The sequence below is a fragment of the Dermacentor albipictus genome, chromosome 5, assembly GCF_038994185.2.
Source record: "Dermacentor albipictus isolate Rhodes 1998 colony chromosome 5, USDA_Dalb.pri_finalv2, whole genome shotgun sequence".
Classification (NCBI taxonomy): Eukaryota; Metazoa; Arthropoda; class Arachnida; order Ixodida; family Ixodidae; genus Dermacentor; species Dermacentor albipictus.
The window spans coordinates 63,767,581-63,786,024 of record NC_091825.1 but is presented as its reverse complement, the minus strand read 5'-3'; the positions used below and the strand labels follow the sequence as shown (position 1 = coordinate 63,786,024).

The 18,444-nt window shown below is 47.1% G+C and overlaps 1 protein-coding gene across 2 annotated transcripts in view; it reads left to right on the top strand.

Annotated features, from left to right (window-relative positions):
* Positions 1–2,254: 2,254 nt before the first annotated feature.
* LOC135912364 (uncharacterized) overlaps positions 2,255–18,444 on the top strand; it is a 337,983-nt gene continuing 321,793 nt past the window's right edge. For both annotated transcript variants that reach the window (XM_070538422.1, XM_070538423.1), the window contains exons 1-6: positions 2,255–2,382; positions 2,941–3,122; positions 5,473–5,717; positions 8,650–8,764; positions 12,332–12,515; positions 18,198–18,248. The gene's annotated coding sequence lies outside the window, so the exon portion shown is untranslated. The remainder of the gene's footprint in view (positions 2,383–2,940; positions 3,123–5,472; positions 5,718–8,649; positions 8,765–12,331; positions 12,516–18,197; positions 18,249–18,444) is intronic.

Genomic DNA, 18,444 nt, shown 5'->3' with positions numbered 1-18,444 from the left:
TTTGTTCTCTCTCGCGGAGGGCCGAGACTCTACCGGTCTACGTGGTCGCTTGTCACCACACACCAAAGGTCACCAATTAAAAAACAAATAATGTTTCGTCACTCTAGAGCGAATACTTACGACCCACAATAACTTCAACATACGAATCAAGGTGCTTTGCAAAGTATTAACCTAAATGCACGTTTACCTGTCAATATTTTAACGCTAGCAGAATTAACCAGCCCAGATGCATTGATTCTTTGCAAGTCACCCTTGCACACATTCAAAAGCCTGCGCACGTCGCGAAGCGTACATGAACCTCTTGAACAGCTGACGCTGTAAAAGTACATAAGAAAATGAATATATAGCTCAGCCTTAACTACGAAGACGTGACAGGCGAGAGCCTTCCTCATTCCATTGTACCACTACATCGACGAAACTGATGTCACATGATGTTCCATAGAGATTGCCCTTGTTCCAAACGCTCGCCCACACCCAGTACATTCGATGCGCCTACCGTTTTCCACTCATGTTCCTCTATGTTCAATGAGATTAGCATTCTTTGGGAACTTCACACTACTTGCGGTATGTTTGCCGGTCTGTATGTTTGTTTGTGCATATCTAATCTCTTACACGTCAACTCGGTTCGAGAGGTAGTCAGAAGTTCATGCTCTAATGGGTGGAGCATGAGACTGCTGTGATGGGGGGCCACGGTTTCGAAACCAACCGTTGGACCAACTTGGATCTTTAGGTATGCGACACTTGGTATGTGATGCTCTTCAATGAACCTCTTTGTCGCTAACTTGGTTCACTGGACACGCACCACTGGTCATTTGTCGCTCTAAGAGTAACTCTTTGACGTAAGCTTGGAACACGCACCACAAGCGAACTTTGCAGTGGCGTCGCTAGATGGCGTATCGTGTCCAGAGGGAAGCGCTGCAGTACACACATTGGGCATGACCTGTTTCAGCGGGCAACACGCTGTGCCGCTACACTGGAGGCCGCGCATGCGCTTTCGAACGGGAATGCATGACAACGATGGCTGCGCGTTGGCATTGTTCTTTGGTTTCGAGCGTTCGTATAATTGATTCTGCAATAAAAATTGGATGACGGCGGCGTTAATCCCAATATTTAGAAATCTGCCTTAACTTGAAGTCCACGCTTTACTTCAGCTACATGACGCCTGGCGTTATGTTTGGAGTTTGGAGTTTTGCAGTTTCCAATCCCAGTCGTCATCTTGTTGCTTGACAGCAAATGCAATGAGTGACGACTCCTACAAGGCCAAATGCCTTTCAGTTTCCGGGAAGTTGATGCGGTATAATGAGGCACAGGTTGGCAAGAAAACGCGACTAGCAGAATTTTACAAAGCTAACTTGAGCATGGCGCTCTCACTCTTCGAGCCAAACGCCCTTTTCTGTAGTCCTTCTAATCCTCCACGCGAAAGCCGTGCATGCGTCGTGGATGGCAGAACGGCGAGACAGCGCCAACCGGTACGGCGCAATTGCACCTCGAGTGTTCATAATTTGCCGAGTAACCCTTGAATTTACTACTACTATCGCCGCGGAGGAGAAAGCGTCGAAATCGCATAGTACAAATTCCCATGTGTGTGACTGTCGCGACGTGAGCATGCTACCGTGCGCGTGCCACCGTATTCTTTTAAAGACATTGTCCTGCATTATCAATCTGGCCATAGCCTTTACCCTCGCCCGAGTAAAGGTCTATCTAAGACGGAGGAGCGGCTTCTACTCCATCTCTATACGAACACTCTGCTGTGCCCGGCAGCACTCAAACATTTTGATCGTATTTTCACGGGCAGTTGTCCGCACTGTGCGGAGAAGTCTTCGGACATCTACCATATGGTGTAGGCCTGCCCATCTAACCCAGCTATTGCCCCTTACCCCAACCCCACTCGGGAGGACTGGGAGGCGACCCTGCTCGGCTGCTATGACCTGCAGGCCCAAAGGGCCTTGGTCGAGCGCGCCCGAGCAGCGGCCGACGCCACTGGGGTCCCGTACTAGGGATTCCACCGAGTACTTTAAGGGCCGGGCCCTTAAGGACCGGCCCATGTGCGTGCCTCCGTGTGCTTCTCGTCTGAGAGCAATAAAAGTTTTTCACCACCACCACCACTGCAACGAAGACACGAAGACGACGACGAACGCGATGAAGGCACGTGCCTGACATTGCAACGGGAGAGGGAAAAGACGTGGAAGAAGAGGCGCACGAGAGTCTCGTGGCTCGAGCGTCGAACGCTGAGGCGGCGCCATTGGGACGAGACGGCAGCTCGAGCAAGGCAGCAGAGGCGGAAGCAGCAGTTTGTCGGACGGTAGGTCGTAGCTTTTGCCTGCTGAAAGCTGACCTCACAGCAGCCGTTCTGGTCTTGTCCCACGGTCCTGCAGTTCCTTCGTGAGTACCGCGTCCTGCTACGTTGTCTGGCCGCTCATCTCCAGTGGCTGCAACCACAGCAGACAACGGAAGCCTGCATTGCATTGGTCGTGGAGCCACTTAATTATCCGTAGGAAAAAAATTGCGAATTGACTTTTGACTAACATCCAAATGTGTTTGCAGTTGATGTTGATGGGTACATGCTTTTGAATACTTATCGAATATGCGTATGCGTGTTTGTGTGTGACAGAGAACGTACGCTACGCGTTTGTTTAGAATACTGGTCTTATTGAACCGCTTCAAGGACACGGTACGGTTGATAGGCCTAAACCATGAAAGCCATTTACAACCCGGTGTTCATAGCGTAGTAACTTTAGAATGACTCTCACAAATGTTGTGAATGGACTATGCAGTGAATCGGGGGACTTGCAATTTCAGGAAAATTAACCGCTCGCTTCTTTCGTCTTTCCTGTCGCTACATTTCATGAACGTCTTTGTCATCAATAGCAGATCACAATTCGTTAGTTTTTGCTTACGTAAAACTAATTATAGGTTACTTTCTTTGCACGTTTCGAGCAGAAACCCTTCCAGGAGGATCGGGGAGACAGGACCACAGGACGGGAACGAACAGCGACAGTGCTAGGGGCAGTGGAATGGCGCCGACGACGGCTCATGGCGAAGGACCGGGGGTGAGGGTGACGCGGCCGTTTTGGAAAATAGCGGCACCATATGCTACCAGTGATTGGCTTCACCTGACGCACGTACGTACATTCCCTGTTGGAGCCTGGCTGTCTCGACATTCGAAAATTTTTTTTTTCGCAATATAGGCGTTGATTATGGTTGGAGCGTAAGAGTAAGGTCTGCCAAAATGTCCCCCCCCCCAAAAAAAAAACAAACAGATTATAGCGTATTCCTCTCACACAGGCAGCTTCAATTTTTGTGTCAAGTAGATTTGCATAGGGCTCTCCCAGCCAGAAAGATCTCATTTGGGGATCTCATCATTTGGGGACCAGAATTTCAGAACCTCCACTTTGAAGGCGCAAATAAAAGTAGCGAATAGTCTGTTCTTCTTTCTCTCCCTTTCAACGACGAGTTAAAATTTTTAAGTCTGTGTGCTGTTGCCTTTGGTGTTTTCTTTTGGTGAAACCCTATTTCTCCGAGGGACATGTAAATTGTAGGAATTGCCTGTTTTATTAAAGGAGATTCAGCGACCATTTCCCTCATAATTTTAGGCAGTGCTTTGCGAGTTGAAAGCGTAAGCCGGCCATAGCTCAAGGCATGTGCTCGTAGTAGAAATTCGACGACCCGTTCGATATTTTGAAGCAGTTTATTTAAATTTGTTGCTTCAAGCGCATGAACATTTAACATGCAGTCTAGCAGCAACTGAATACATTTATATACAGGCTGATAATTTTTATGTTTCATGGAATTTTTAAAAATCGTCTATGAAAGATGGCATGAGCGGACATTACTTGCACGAGAACTGGAAACAAGTGTCCAACTAATTAACAAACATTCAGTAATCTTATTTTGATTTATTCACTTTACGCCACATATCTTATTTCACTAATTGTAGCCGTTGCGCTTGCAGGACATGTCCACTTGTATTGGATTTCCAGGATGACATCAGTTTCGAGATGCTGTTTCCAAAGTGTGGGACGAAGTACATGGGCGTCCGAGTTACTTTTGTGCTTCAGTGCAAAAAATGGAGTATTTTGTTAAGAGTAAGTCGAATAACAGTGCATTTTTACGGCTGCTGTGATGGCTGCTACTTCGAAACTGGCGTCGTTCTGGAAATGAATTTTAATTAGGTTCGCCTTGCCAACTAACCGGCTTCATTTCGTAAGTCGCTATACGTGCCGTAAAGTAATTAATCTAGAAGATGAATTGATGAGTTTTGATAATTACTTGAAACGATGTTTTCATTTCTCGTTCAGGTAATGTCCGCCTCTCTGAATAATCTAGCTGAAAGACTAGAATAGTTATTTGAACCAGCTGTCTTTAAAAATTGCGTAAAATTTAAAAATTATCACTGTGAGTACATGTCTAACATAAATGAATGTATATGCTGCGAAATACTGTGAAATAGGCGCGCGCATTTAACATTTATTGACATTTGGACCCTTCATTACGGTGGAGCTGTCGGCCAAAGCCTCAAACCGCTTCATACGTGTCTGTGGACAACAGTGCTCTCCGATCGTCCTGCTCGCATATCTTTTTGAAGAGAAGTGGGAGGCCGACAGCTGGATCAATGCAGGAGAAATGTTGTTCACGTGTTCTGCAACACACCATTCCCAAGTACCTTTGCATACCTACCTATACCACAGATACCGTGAACCTTTCTTAAATTAAGGCGCCGCATAAGATTTCAGCAGTTTAATTTCATTTATTTCACCTTAAAGACCCAAAGCCATTAGTTCAACGGCGTAAGTAAAAGAATGTCGCCCTAGAGCGAATGGCTATAGACCCACGAGGATATTGAAATGCCAGTGAAGGTGCTTTGAAACACATTCACTCACATGCTAGTTTTCCTCACCATTAGCAAGATTTCAACGGTGCTTCATCTTCCAAGCTTGATTTTTTTTTTGCTAGTCAACCCTGAACGCACCCTACGAACGCCGCGTAACAGGGATGAACATTTGAGCAGCCGGCGTTGTAAAAATAATTATGGAAATATTACATATTTTGGTTTAACGCTAGAGGCAGGCACAGGCGATGCCACTGTACTGCTTGAAAAATGTATTTGCCGCAAAAAGGACTGTTACAAAGCGGAAGACTGACGACAACACGGCTTACAGTCGTCGATGTGTCTTCCTGATTACACGGGTGCTTTTTGCGGCAAACATGGCTTTTGGCAAATACCTAATAAGCCAAGCAGCAGTTTTCCTGAAGCACTATACCATTAAGATCGACTCTATCGATGGCATGTGATAATCTTTGTTTCACACTCTCACCCGCACCTTCATTCAGTAACGCCACCTTTCTTCGCTCAAGTTCTTCTATCTTATTCAACGTCGCACGACTGCTCTACGAGCCATCCTATCGCTATTTTGGTGCGCACAATTGTGTACACAGCGCTTGAAAGAGTCAACCGCTTTTCGCGCTTTGCAGAAAAGCCAGTTGCAGTGGATCGGCGAGACCTGGCAGGAAGGTAGCGAACAGCGGCGTCACCCATACACGCGTGCTCGTGGAGAGTACCGCCTTCCGTCTCCCTTCCGCGAGGGTGAATACCGTTGCGGGTGGTAGACGCGGTGCGGGCAAAACCGAAGCGAACAGCGGTTGTGTCTGAAGGCACTGCGAAGATACCGAAGAATGACTGTGCACGGGTGAGGGGAAGGCCAAGCCTGCCGATAGCCGTAAGTTTATCTTGGGCACCGTTCAACTTACTCCCTCTTAAATTTCTGCAGTGTTCTAGTTGAGGAAGGATGATGTCGGTTCGTCTTTTAAAATGGGTATTGTAAACTTGCGTCGTGAATCGGCCACAAACGGTCGCTTGCTAAAACTGCATGTAACGAAAACCTGTTATTGCGTTATCGTTTCTATTCTTGTAGCCGTACAACTTACGCGCCTAGCTTTGCTATCGTTGTGTAGGGGGAACAAGCTATTAGACGATCATGCATGGATCGTCCGCACGGTTGACGCGCTTGACACGCCGGCCTTGCATAAACCGGCGCTAAATAGCTTTAGGAGTATAGCTCGACAGAACGTTTTTCAATGCGAGTGGGGGTGGTTAAACTTGAGAGAGCCTACTCGGCCATAGCAGGTACATTGAAACAATGGGAAACCTGCGCTCATTAGGAGTAATAAATTTCTTCACGCTTCCTTGGCATGGCGTCCCCGCGTTCTACACGTAGTATCCAGAAATGACGTGAACAGAATCGGGCATCAAGACACAAGGTTCGCGCCCACCATCTTTGAACACGGCGGGCCCATGAACTACGAATAGTGACGATAGCAACATCAGACGGTAGCCCCAGCCCCCCACAAAAGCGTAAGCTTTATAATGCTTGAATAAATGCCACGTGATTTAGTTTGATATGGCTGTTTAAATGAAAAATATTTGGAAGGCGCTTAAGCTTCGCCTTTAAGAGTGGAACGCGACCGCATTCAAGTATCCCTGGCTGCTTCTCACGCTTCCCGGCAACTGGAGCGTATGTAACTGTAATGTTTACCGGGAGACGCTGGCCGCCAACGCTGTGCACGAAGGCGGGCTTTGTGGTAGAAACGCTGCTTCTTGTGTTGGCCGTGATGCGTTAAGGGGCTTTATGATGCGACGGTGGCGAGCGCCAGCTGGAGGTAATGCAAGGAAGCGGGTGCGCCGCTGCGTGGCCTCCAAGACGCCTATCGCGCCTGCGCGCGCAAATGGCCGACGCCGCGGCGTTCCTTGCGTCACGTCGAAAATCGTTTTGCGGAGACTACGTCCGATGCCGGACATCAACGTGGATCGCTGGACGCCGACGCAGGATTTTCTGCGACATGGGCTCGATCGTTAACGCTGTCCCGTTAAAGCATACTCGATCGTGAATATTTGCGTGAGGAGATGGCGCCACAGTTGCGCCGCGTATGACGCAATCAAAAATAAATTGAGCCTAGTGCACGGCGTACAGATAGGCGTAGCTTGGCAGTATGTTTGTCCATGCAAGGAAGAGTGGACGCGATTAACAGACCGAACTATGTCATACAGTCTGTAATTAATCAAACTAGGGCTCATCAGGCGGCCAACAAGTGCGCAACTTGTTGCAGACATTTCACGCTTTATCGGCTGAGGCACACCTCCGTTCGACCCGTAAAGTCTCCTGAAACGACATAGACTGTGAAACAAAAAGACCCCATATGCACCATAGCTTTTATATGGGAGGATCCGATATTTAACATATTGGATCCCATAGAAAATAACTTTTTCCCGTAAATCACGTGAACGTATTGGATATGGGAGTTAGTAAGGTTGTAAAGTATTATGGACTAAAACTGAATAAAGCAAAGCGAATGCTTTCCGCATGCCGCACGATGGGCTCCAGCATCGGTTAATTGGAATTTTAGAAAGAGTTAAATAGCTGATCACGAGATAACCAATTTAGTATAGACGAGAAGCACACTAGTATATTTTACCGCTTTTATCATTGACACTGCAGAGAAATTCTTTCTACAGACAAGCTGTAGCTGATGTAGAAGACGAGTTCCCTGATTGAGTGATCATTGCAGAGATGCCCGAAGGAAACAAAGCAAAGCACGAGGCACACTGCCTGGATCGCCCACTGTGAAAAATCTCGTCTAATTTCAACATGTCAAATCGCATGGCAGGAAGATGCGATAAATGAAAAGAAGGGCAAGTTCGGTGAGGTCTTTCTCGGCCATAATTTCACGTACATACAAGGCATGATTGATACAAATGAAGATATGTCAGTGATACAGATGAAAAGTATATGGAAGGGTAAAGTAAAGCCAAAGGGACAGCAACTATATCCGTGGCTCGTGGTGAATAACCAACAAAATAGTTAAGAAGACCAGGTCGACTGTCTTAACCCTTATATGGGCTACCCGATTTTTTAGGTGACTTTTGCAGTTGACGATTGGGCCTGCTCAGGAACTTGTTCTGTAAACTTGTTCGAAGATAGTAACCCTCTTGCGTCCGTTCGCCATCAATAGACTTTTATTTGAATCAGTGACTTGTCAGTCGAGGTGGGAGGATCCCTTATTCCAGAATAAAGGTTTGGAGGTGACGCGAGAAACTGTCTTTGGGAACGGAATTTATATTTTGTAATATGTGCCGAAACATTCGTAAAACCGCATAAGTGGCTCAACTTAGTTAACCTTAAGCTAAATTCTGGACATGGCAGGCGTGAGAAAGGTTCCTTTGACATTTGAAATGTGCCGACATCGCTTCGACTGATTATGTGCCGAATGCTAGCTCCCAAAGCAAAACAACATCAAGAAGGGGTTGAGCTTAGTTCACAAACGTTAAGAACGACGCCACATTGTAGATTTTTTTTGTCCCGTGTAAAGTACGCAGAGATGTAATAATTACTGTGTCCGACGTCACATGACCACGTAGGCTGCATTCCGATGTGTAAGCGTGATTCCTCTGTAATCTGTATAGACGGCAGAAAGAAAAGTGGAGGTGGGTCTCTGCATGAAGTGTTGAGTGTGTCAAGACAAAGTAATGTGATGTGAACACGCAGTTTTATCAATATTATGGCGCTGATATTTTGTTTATTCCGTAAACAGCTATCACGTTGGTACAAAAAATCGAGCAGCGTCTAATACGCTTCCCTGTTTTTCCCACCTTAGCTCTCCGAGTTCGTGCACCAAGTCGTCGGTGAGGTCGGGCAAAACGTGAGCGAGCAGCGGTGGCCCTGGAAGCGCCATACAAGTGCCCTTGTCAAGGAAGGTAACCAGCTGTCAGGTAGGTGTCAGTAAGGTGGGCGGTGTCGTTGTTGGTAATGGCCGCCACAGTGCTTTCATTGCAGAGCGCGACACAAGGGTGCGACACATCGAGAACTTCCGATATCTTGAATCCAATTAGCATTTTTATGGTACTTACGTACTCTTCGGGGGCAGCCTCAATGTGAGCTAACCCTTTTCCCAGCAACTTGGGTCACTGGATCATTGTCTAATGGTTACAAAATCGTGGTGCTTTGATGACGCAACTTTGTTCGAAATTGTATCCTCAGGCCTGGTTGGGTCGCGGGTGTTTGACGATACGTGTGCACGGCTGATCAGTTAAGCTCGTTTCACGCCAACTTGTGTTTTGGGTATGTATCTGCGCTCATGTGCTGCTCGTGAGGAAACGCCGTTCAACCCAACTTGGATCACTGCGTATGTGAAAGTAGGTACGTACGTGCTACAATTCAGTGAACCTTTTTGACGTGAATTTGCGTCCCTCGGAATTAGCAACAGGGTATTTTCCTCTCTTTAATTAACATCTTTAACACCAGCCTGGGTCGTTGCCTAAGGCCCACTCCGCATTTGCCACAGCGTATGCGTCTCTTCAAAATAAACATCTTTCCCGTCCACTTGATTCACTGTTTATGTGTCACTGGTTATGTCCTGCAATTCGATGACAAATAGCATTAAAATTCTTCCGTAGTCATATCCAGCTGCACATAGCAAGTCGGAAGTCAGCGAATAAGATGTTCACTGAAGAGCGGCATGTAAATAGTGACATATACCCAATGAACCAAGTTGGTGTGAAATATGTGTGTTGAAGGAGCAGCACATATGTTGTCGCGCATACCTTGTGGCACGTGCGCAATGACCGAGATTCACATCGAGAAGTGGAACACATGGACGGATGGTCCGTGAAAAGTGCGTGAAGTAGCCTAAGAATGGTGATCGCATTATAATGTCTAGTTGAAGGCACGAGAACAATATAATCGTGCGGATATAGCAATATAGGAATAGAACGCGCCCCGCTCCCTACTCTCCTCCCGGAGGCATTAGCCTAACTGAAGATGGGCGGCTTCCTCCCCGCCCTCTTTCCTCTCTCGCCTTTCGCGAGACTGAGCCGCGATCGCCGACTCACCTTCGCACGCTTTTGCTTGCACATACAGCGTACGTCGCGCACGGGCGGTTTTATGGCCTTGGTACTTTATATGGAACCTCACGGCGACGCCGACGGTACCAGCAGAAATGCGCGGGGAGTGTCCGCATAAACGTCCTCGCAATTATAGATCGTGGTTAGTTTCCCGCACTTTTCGGAACGGAGGACATGGTGCGTCGTACCCACACAGCGTGACTAGAGTGGTGATCCGCGTTAGGTCGATGCCTCATCGATCGCAGACCAGAGGTGTGAGGCTGGAGCTGACGGGAAACACTGCACGTACGGAATCACTTGCGCGCTCACAGGGTGCATTGGGCATTCTAGTATGGTGTCACGTGCCGTTGTATGGTGACCGGCGGCATTCGGCGAGTATTGAACTCCGTCCTATCGCACGCGGTAGCCGTTGGACTGGAGTGCCATGGAGTTTCATACAATCACTGGAGGTTACTCTGGCGTGGCGATCGTTCAGCCACCATGGGAATGATCGGCACACTATATGGATCTTCGCGCTTGGGGCTTAAGAGGTTGTGGTGGCTTCGCTTACTACGCTTTATCGGTCCCTAAAGTGGCCTAAATTTCAAAGCAATGTATACTTTTTTGACGCAGGAGGGATTAGTGCTCTGCAAGCATGCGTAATCCCCGATACTTGCAGTGGTTCCGTTTGTCCATGCGTCCGTGGCGTAATGGTTTCGGCATCGGGCTTCTGTGCTAGAGTTGCTGTTTTCGAATCCTGCTGCCGGACAACTTTGAGAATGTTGGCCTAATTATTTATAACGCAGTGCGTCCTTGAAGAAATGGTTGACTTACAAGTAGGAACTAGTGCGACAGATCGCTCTAGTATAATTGTATGAAAGTCTATGCAGAACGCATCGCGCGCTAGCTTGGCTAGTCGGCAGCTTGCTGGCCTATAGTACGTATGCACTGAAGAGAGCGTCTCGAGTTTTAGTCTTCGCGAAACGAGAAAGCCATTGTTCGTCGCGAAACAGTCGTGCGTGCGGTGCGTGGCAACAGCCGATTGCCACGCTGCTGTGGGCAACGCTTAACGCTCCGGAGCGTATTATACAGGTGGCATACTTTCGGAGATCTTGGCGTGGCCTGCGTTACGTGTCCGAGTTTTAGGCTGGCTTGTACGTGTCCGAGTTTCACGTCTGAGCTCACTGGCTTTGCCGCTCGTCTTCCTGGAAAGCTGGAAACTCCGGACTGTATCCGCCCTCCTAAAGGGAGCATCTGGAAGTTGTGAACTACTTCTAAATGTCGTTCGAGCTACTTTGCCAATTTTGTTGATTCATTCAGATGATTTGCCCGACTACCGTTTTTACTATCTTTAGGCCTTACAAGCGTTACACCCTACTACCTCAGTTCACCTGCTGATTCGAGCTTTTTGTATAAGCTACCCTTGCAAACAGAAAACACCTGATGTGTGCTACGAAGCATGTGTGAGCTTCTTTGGGCGCCTGTAAAAAAAGAAATAGCCGAACATTACATAACTGCGCCTAGAATTTTGACTCATCTTCTAAGACGTGACTGAAAAAGGCTTGCCGATCGTGTTCGTGTTTATATATACACAGGTCACACGATGCTCTTCAGAGATTCCGTCGTCATTTTCTGATCATCACAAGCTTGAGTCCAAGCACCAAGCACCAATACCTCCTATTGTCTGCCAATCTTTTTCTTTTAAATCGGATGCACCTCAGCACCCGCCTGTATTAGGTGGCTTCTGAGGTGAATTGTAGGACATCGTCGTTTTTCTTTGGGCTCAACGCGTAGGTGGCTGTAGCGCCGGATTTAGGGACGCAGGGGCTCACATTTCAAGAAACGCAGATTTTGAGGTTTAGAAAGATATACTTTGTGTTTCGCTGAATAGAGAATATAGGAGGAAGATGAGGCTAGAAATTATAAGTTTTCGAACGACGAGTTTCTCCGGTCGACGACATTTCTCCGGTCTTGCCCACATGAAGACAAACTTCTTTGTCAAAGAGTTTGCGCCAGCATCATTTCGTGTTTGATCAATGCTAACCGCTTTGTTTCTTACGATGCTAACAGTTGCCATGACTGCAGAATGACGACAGTGCCGAGTTTTACCTGCTTGGCAGCATTTAGTACTAACCTATGAGATTACTGCTGACCGAATTGGGTCAGAAACGAGCTGAGAATTTTCTGTATGCGAATAGGCAAACATACAGAAAAGGGAACATGTTAATATGTAGTTCGAATCCATAAATGCGTTATCTCGATGCTTCGGCAACACTAACTGATGACAGCTATTTCTGCAAACACTTTAGCTTAAGTATAGTATGCAATGCACTGGCGGACCAGTGATTGCTATGAATCTAACGGCAAGACTATGTACTGCTTTATCTACTGCATATTTGATTACAAAAGATGCACATTATCAGCCATGATGTTTCTGAATCTTTTTCGCTTTTCAAGCTTTGCAGGAAAGCCAGTCGACGCGGATCAGCCCGGCCTTGGCAAGATGGAGGCGGACAGCCGCAATCCTTCCAGGAACAGCCTTCAAGAAACAGCTTGCCCGTTTTATTGCGATAGCAATTATGTGGACACTCCAAGCGACTTTTCGCCGTTGGCATCACAATGAGCTTCGGTATATATTTAGGTATGTATATCCTATATGCCATGCAATGGTATATGACACAGTTGCCCCACAGGTCTTACATTTTTTGCAAAATTATTCCTGAATATTGAGAATGGCAGCCCACAAACAAATGTCATAAAACAAAACACCGACAGCGCATGCCTTTGATCTAAAATTTTCTATGACTTGGTCATTGCGCAACAATAACAGAACTCAAACATGATAATGATTTCTTTTGCCGCTGCTCTTCACTGCCTCCGGTGTCAGACCAGGAAGACGCTGACCTTTGAAGTATACCCAACAGGAAAGAGTAGTGGTAAAGTCGCTAAGACGTACTCTGGCTTTATTAAAGATTGTCCTCTGGCAGAGTTCAAAGGGAGGACATCCCGCTCCACAGCTCCTTTTTACTTAGTCTACGCCTACTTAATTTCACGCTGCCAATAGAGCTACGAGTCTTAACGCTTCGTGTAATATGTTCCTATCGCATTCGTTGCTTCGCGCTTATGTTGACCCGGCATACATTTTGGAATATAACGGTGCTGTGGGCGGCTTCGCGTAACGTGGCTGGGCGATAACGTTGTACAGCCCGTCATTCCCTGGTTATTGTAGGCATTTCTCACGCAGGCAGCTTAGCTGTTTGTTCAAGCCGACTAGTGTAGAACTTTCCGAGGGAGAAAATCGCTGAGCTATATTAGTTGGCAGTAATGTTGTTTGTGTGTTACCGTTAGCGTCTCTCTAAGTTCAATGCGCATTGAGTTCTGTCTGCGTGGGTTCATCGAAGCTCAGGACTGGCTGTATGACAGTGCTAACAGCGTATTCAGGGTATGACTCAAGTAAAAAAAAAAGGAGGCTTTTGGGAACTTGCAAAATAATAGCCCACTTTCGAGCAGCTTTAGTAGCTTTAAATAACTTGAATTAAGGGACACACTTCAAGACGGAGGGGAGAGGAGCCTGCCTTCCATAGGGCGTGATACGGGTCTTTATGGACCCTATTTCTGGCACGATCTGAAGTTGATGTCATATTTCGTTCTTTCAGGACACTGGTAAAAGCATGTGTACAATGCCAGAACAGCAGTTTGTTGCAGCGAAATGGGGAATTTAGTTGAAATAGCATAAATTAAACATGTAGAATGAGCATACATCCGCATTAGCCTGCCCTCCGCAGGCTGAGGAGAAGCTGCTGCCACCCTTTGTTCTCAAAGGACAGCTGGCACGAATTGTATGTGGCTCGAAAAGCGAGGGTGTAGCCCTTAAGAGCGCTGGTATTTTATGATTTAATGTCGAGGCTGGTATTCACCCAGGCACTTGGAATTCACATCACCAATAATCTTTGTACCGTTTAACAAAATATAAAATTGTTTGCTCAGAACACTGGGGAAATCAGGCGGCGAGCTTCGTACAATGCCTGACAAATTGGAAAGGACGAGTGTTCAGTTCTTGATTGCAATGGGGACATTATCCTACCTTTATTTTTGAAGCAACGATCTCAACTAACATGTCCCCATTCCCACGATATATGAGCTCGGTTCCACTTCTGAGACTGGGAAACGTTGTGTGTGACTGCTATATAACGATTTTAAGAAGCGTAGAGATTTGGCATTGCTGGTATCACGTATGATAGAAAAAGCGCAAGAAGGCACATGAAAAAAGGTAGTACGCGACAGATGCGTCAATTTCAAGTGGTTTTGTTGGAAGCAGGACGCGAGTATAAGCTTGCTTGGCCATTATGCTAGAAGTAACTGCGCAGCTAATTCTCAAAATGGCGCTTTCAACCCACACGGGACTAAAGGAGTGGGCGTACCGTGTGCATATTGGCGAGGATAAGTGTTTTGTCGCTGGTCGGAGAGAGAGCACCGGGAAGGTGAATGGCAACAGTTAGTCCCTGTGCACTTCGCTGTTTTTTCCCTTGTCGTCGAGTGAAGTGACGGAAACGGTATTGTCTCAATAACTTTGTAAAATGATGGTAATAATCTGAACTTTATTCTCCGTCTGTGGAACTATATGCAGGACAGCATTTTACATGTTCGTGAGAAATTTGTGGTAATATAAAGGTGGAATACGACGAGCCATGCAGTCCATGTGACCACTGGAATTGAATAAAGATGACCTTTGAACGTGCAAGTCATCGTTGCAGAAGTTATTGGTGAAGGGCAATTAAGTTGCTTATGTTCCAGGGATATTACAAACCTGAGTACGGCGATGTGTATGTAGCGTAGACGGGACAAGCAAAACGAATGTCGACTCTCTTGTGTGCTTCGTTTGTGCCGCACGTGTACATCACTTAACGGGCCTGAGGTTTAATCCTTCTAAGAAGGAACCGGGCCGTTTTCGTTCTTCTTTCTTTAGCAGTCGCTTATGTTTGCAAGTACTTGCTGCGCCATGCTATCCCCGCGCCATTACGTGGTCGCATATTACTGCGACTGCGTTGAGATACTTTACATTCTCCCAGTATTCTGTCGTTATGTCTGGCTTTCATGATGTGATGTCAGTATATGGCTAGCCAACAACATGAGGCGAGTTTGAATCCCACTCTTGACTTTTTAGAGCGCAGCTCTTGAGCCCCAACCAGACGTACGCGTTGTAACGCGTCCGCACGTGCCGCGCTCACCCGACGTCGCGTCGCGCCCGACAAGAATGCGCGAGTTGCTGTGTGGCGGCGCTGTGTGGTTAGGTTGTAATGTTCAAGGCAGTTTAGCCTTCGCCTAACGGTCGCGTCAAACAATGTGCTAAAGATGGCAATAAAACACTTAAAATTTGTTTTTATATTTTAAAACCTGCAGCAGCATCAGCATGGCATCACTCGCGTGTTACCTGGCCTACGCGTGCTGCACGCTGCGTCAGGTCTCGAACTTTGGCTCATTTCATTAATGATGCAGTCTTTACAGCTGAGAGAGAAAGAGAGAGAGAACATTTTTTTCGACCATCAAGATCGTTGTTTTTGAGGTCGAGTGGAGGGTGTCCTCATTCCAGGACTCCATTGGCCATGGCTGCACGACGTGCTTGCTGGACGAGAGGTTCCTGTCCCGCCAGGGTATCGCCTGTCAGCTGTACCTCCCAACGCTCAAATGACGTGCTAGGCGTCTTTAGGTGTTGAGGTTTGCCCCCACACCCCAACGAGATGTGAAAGAGTGTAGGGCGTGTGTCGCCGCACCCGGGGTCAGATGCCGCGATATGTTTGTGGGTACAGTTTGCTGTATCTGTGTAAGTTTGGGAATGTGTTAGTATGAATAAGTGAGAGCCACTGCCTCTTCAGTGCTGAGCTTTCTGTGAGGGGGCGGATAAATCGTGCGGTTGAGTCGCTGGATCTCGACTCGGTCGCAGTAATTGGATGGCAGGGTCACGAAGGTAAAGGGTGGGGATTGATGAAACGATTGGTTTTGCCCCTCTCTGTTGATTAGCGCTCGAGCTAAGGCGTTCGCGCTGTTTCCCTCCAGTCCCGCGTGGCCCGGCGTCCACGTGATTTGATGGGATTCTTGCAGCCGCGGGCCTAGAATCTGAGCCGCGGTGTTCGTCCGTTGGTAAAGTTACGGCAGGCCTGTTGCGAGTCGGTAACGACATGAACTTCCAAGCCTACCCTGTCTTGTTGCTTTATTACCAGGGCCACGGCTATGGTCTCAGCCGCAGCTGTGGTCTCTGCCCGTACGGAGGCCGCGAGGGTCAAAGAGATGTCTCACTCGTTCACGGCGGCTACCGCGAAGAGGCCCCCCCTACAGGGTACGCCGCCACGTCTACGTACATTACGTACGGGTTTGAATTGTCTGCACTTCCTGTCGACGCGAGCCTTGCGTCATCCTTCATGGAGTTCATGAAGTATCGGGTTCACCTTGATCTTCGATCTGATCTCGGGCGGCAGGGATCGTTGACCATCAAGGGCACGGAGCTTCGTTGCCGTTCCGGTCCGGTGGAGGATGGCTCTGCCCGCCGCCGTGTTCTGGAGGCTGGCTTTTTGCGAAGCCATAACCGCGTCCGACAGCTCAGCGATGATGGCAGGAGCTGACAGCTTCAGCGGCTGTGTGTGTATATATATATATATATATATATAATATACACACACACTGGGCAATTATAGTAAATCCACATTTCCCGAGTGGGCCAAAAAATACACGAGACTCGTTTTAGGCTTGCGTGAAGAGTCAATAAAGTAGGCAATGCAGGCGCATAAGTTTCGCTTACCTCTCTTGACAATAAACCAACAGAATGCAACGCGTACGTTTTACCCAAATTAAGGGACCAAGCGCAGTGAGCCTGGTTCGTTTCCAGTGACCAGCCGCGAATATATCACGCCAGGCACACAATTTTCTTACGTTTTGGTGGCGGCTTACGGCACGATGGATGCCGACATTGTCACTGCTAAGTGATATGGTTTTCGTTCGGAACGCCATAGACTGAAGGCTGGGGGCTTACAGCGTGGATTTGAAAAATCGGGCCACATTCTCAAATTCATGCGTAAGAACTTTACATTATTCCTTTTCTTAAAGCCGTTCGCCGCCGGTGTTACAGAATTCCCGACATTTTACGAAGCTGTCAAGCCTCTATGGATGCTGAAAAGGAAACAAAATGAAATGAACGAAAACCAGGCGTTTTCCTTTCTTTGACGGCGGCCGATGTTAGAACAATGTGGGAACTGCGTTGGGCTTCAATTTTTTTATTTACACGAGTTTGCAATATCGTCGGCACGAATTTATCGTCCGCAAAATGGAGCTGAAACGTGGTAGCTCTTTCTTAGTATGTTCAAGGCGAGAAACATGATCCACGCATTTATATTTAACTGATGGGTGTGCGAATATTCGAAAATTCGTAATGTCAAATAATATGTTTTTGATATTCGTATTCGAATGGAAAAGGAGGTATTTAAAGATTATCCATTATCGATTGAATAGGAATATTGCAAACACTTCGAATATATCGCTTATTGTGCGGCAGCAAAGAATGTTTTAAGCGTTTATTTCTATGTGAGGAAATGTGTCGGATTTGGTGCTGCATTTCGGGTGATAAATTCATTCTGATGCAGAAATTGGGCCTCTGAAACTTGCTTAGCCATTGGACGGCTGGGCTATGCTGAGAATCCAACCGCTCAGCAGAAAGAGGCAGTGATTTGAGAATAGCGACGGTGCACTCCTTTGGAGGTTTCAGCCCCAATCCTGAGCTTATTGCTTGACAGAAAATGCGATTTGGGAAGACTGGTACAAGATCGAATGCGGCCGAGTCTACGGGAAGTTGATGCTGTACAATGAGGCACAGGCTGGCGAGAAAACACAACAAGCAGAATTTCAATGCTTCAACATAGTAAAGCAAGCTAATTTACTGTTAAAAATGCTTCCATACAAAAAACTAATATTCGGAGCCGGCGGACAGACGTAAACATACAAAGAGCAAAAAAATATCGGGCTTCCATGACTGCCCAAGTGCTACATGCAACAGTTATGACGGAAAACGAAACGCAAGATAACTGAGACGAACGCTGAGTAAAAGGCACAGCATTTTAAAGAATATATGGCTTAAAAAATATAGCGAGCGCGACGCTAACAGTCAGAAACAAAAAGTTAGCGACGTGCTTAACACGAACTAAATGTGCAGTGCACTATTGCGCTGTGATGAAATTAACACAGAGTCCGTCCTGTGAAAGTTATAAAAATCTTCGTGCAACTTCGCATACGAGTATGTGCCATTTCCGGGATTCAGTGAGCTCTTCTTGTCGTACAGGTCCATCGTCTAAGGCCACAACAGCCTTGGCAACGGTCAGCACCACGAAAGGTCAGTAGGATGTTTTTTCCTAGAAGCGATTTGCATTGGTTGAGAGGCTATTGTGTGCTTTCCGCTCTAAAGGCCACGGATACTTCACCGTGTTGGACCGGTCCTGCGCATTGTGGCATATCAGGCACGTGCACTCAAAGTTGCACTAATTTTCAAGGTTATGAGGCTTTAGTTTGCAGTCCGCTTTATGTGTGGG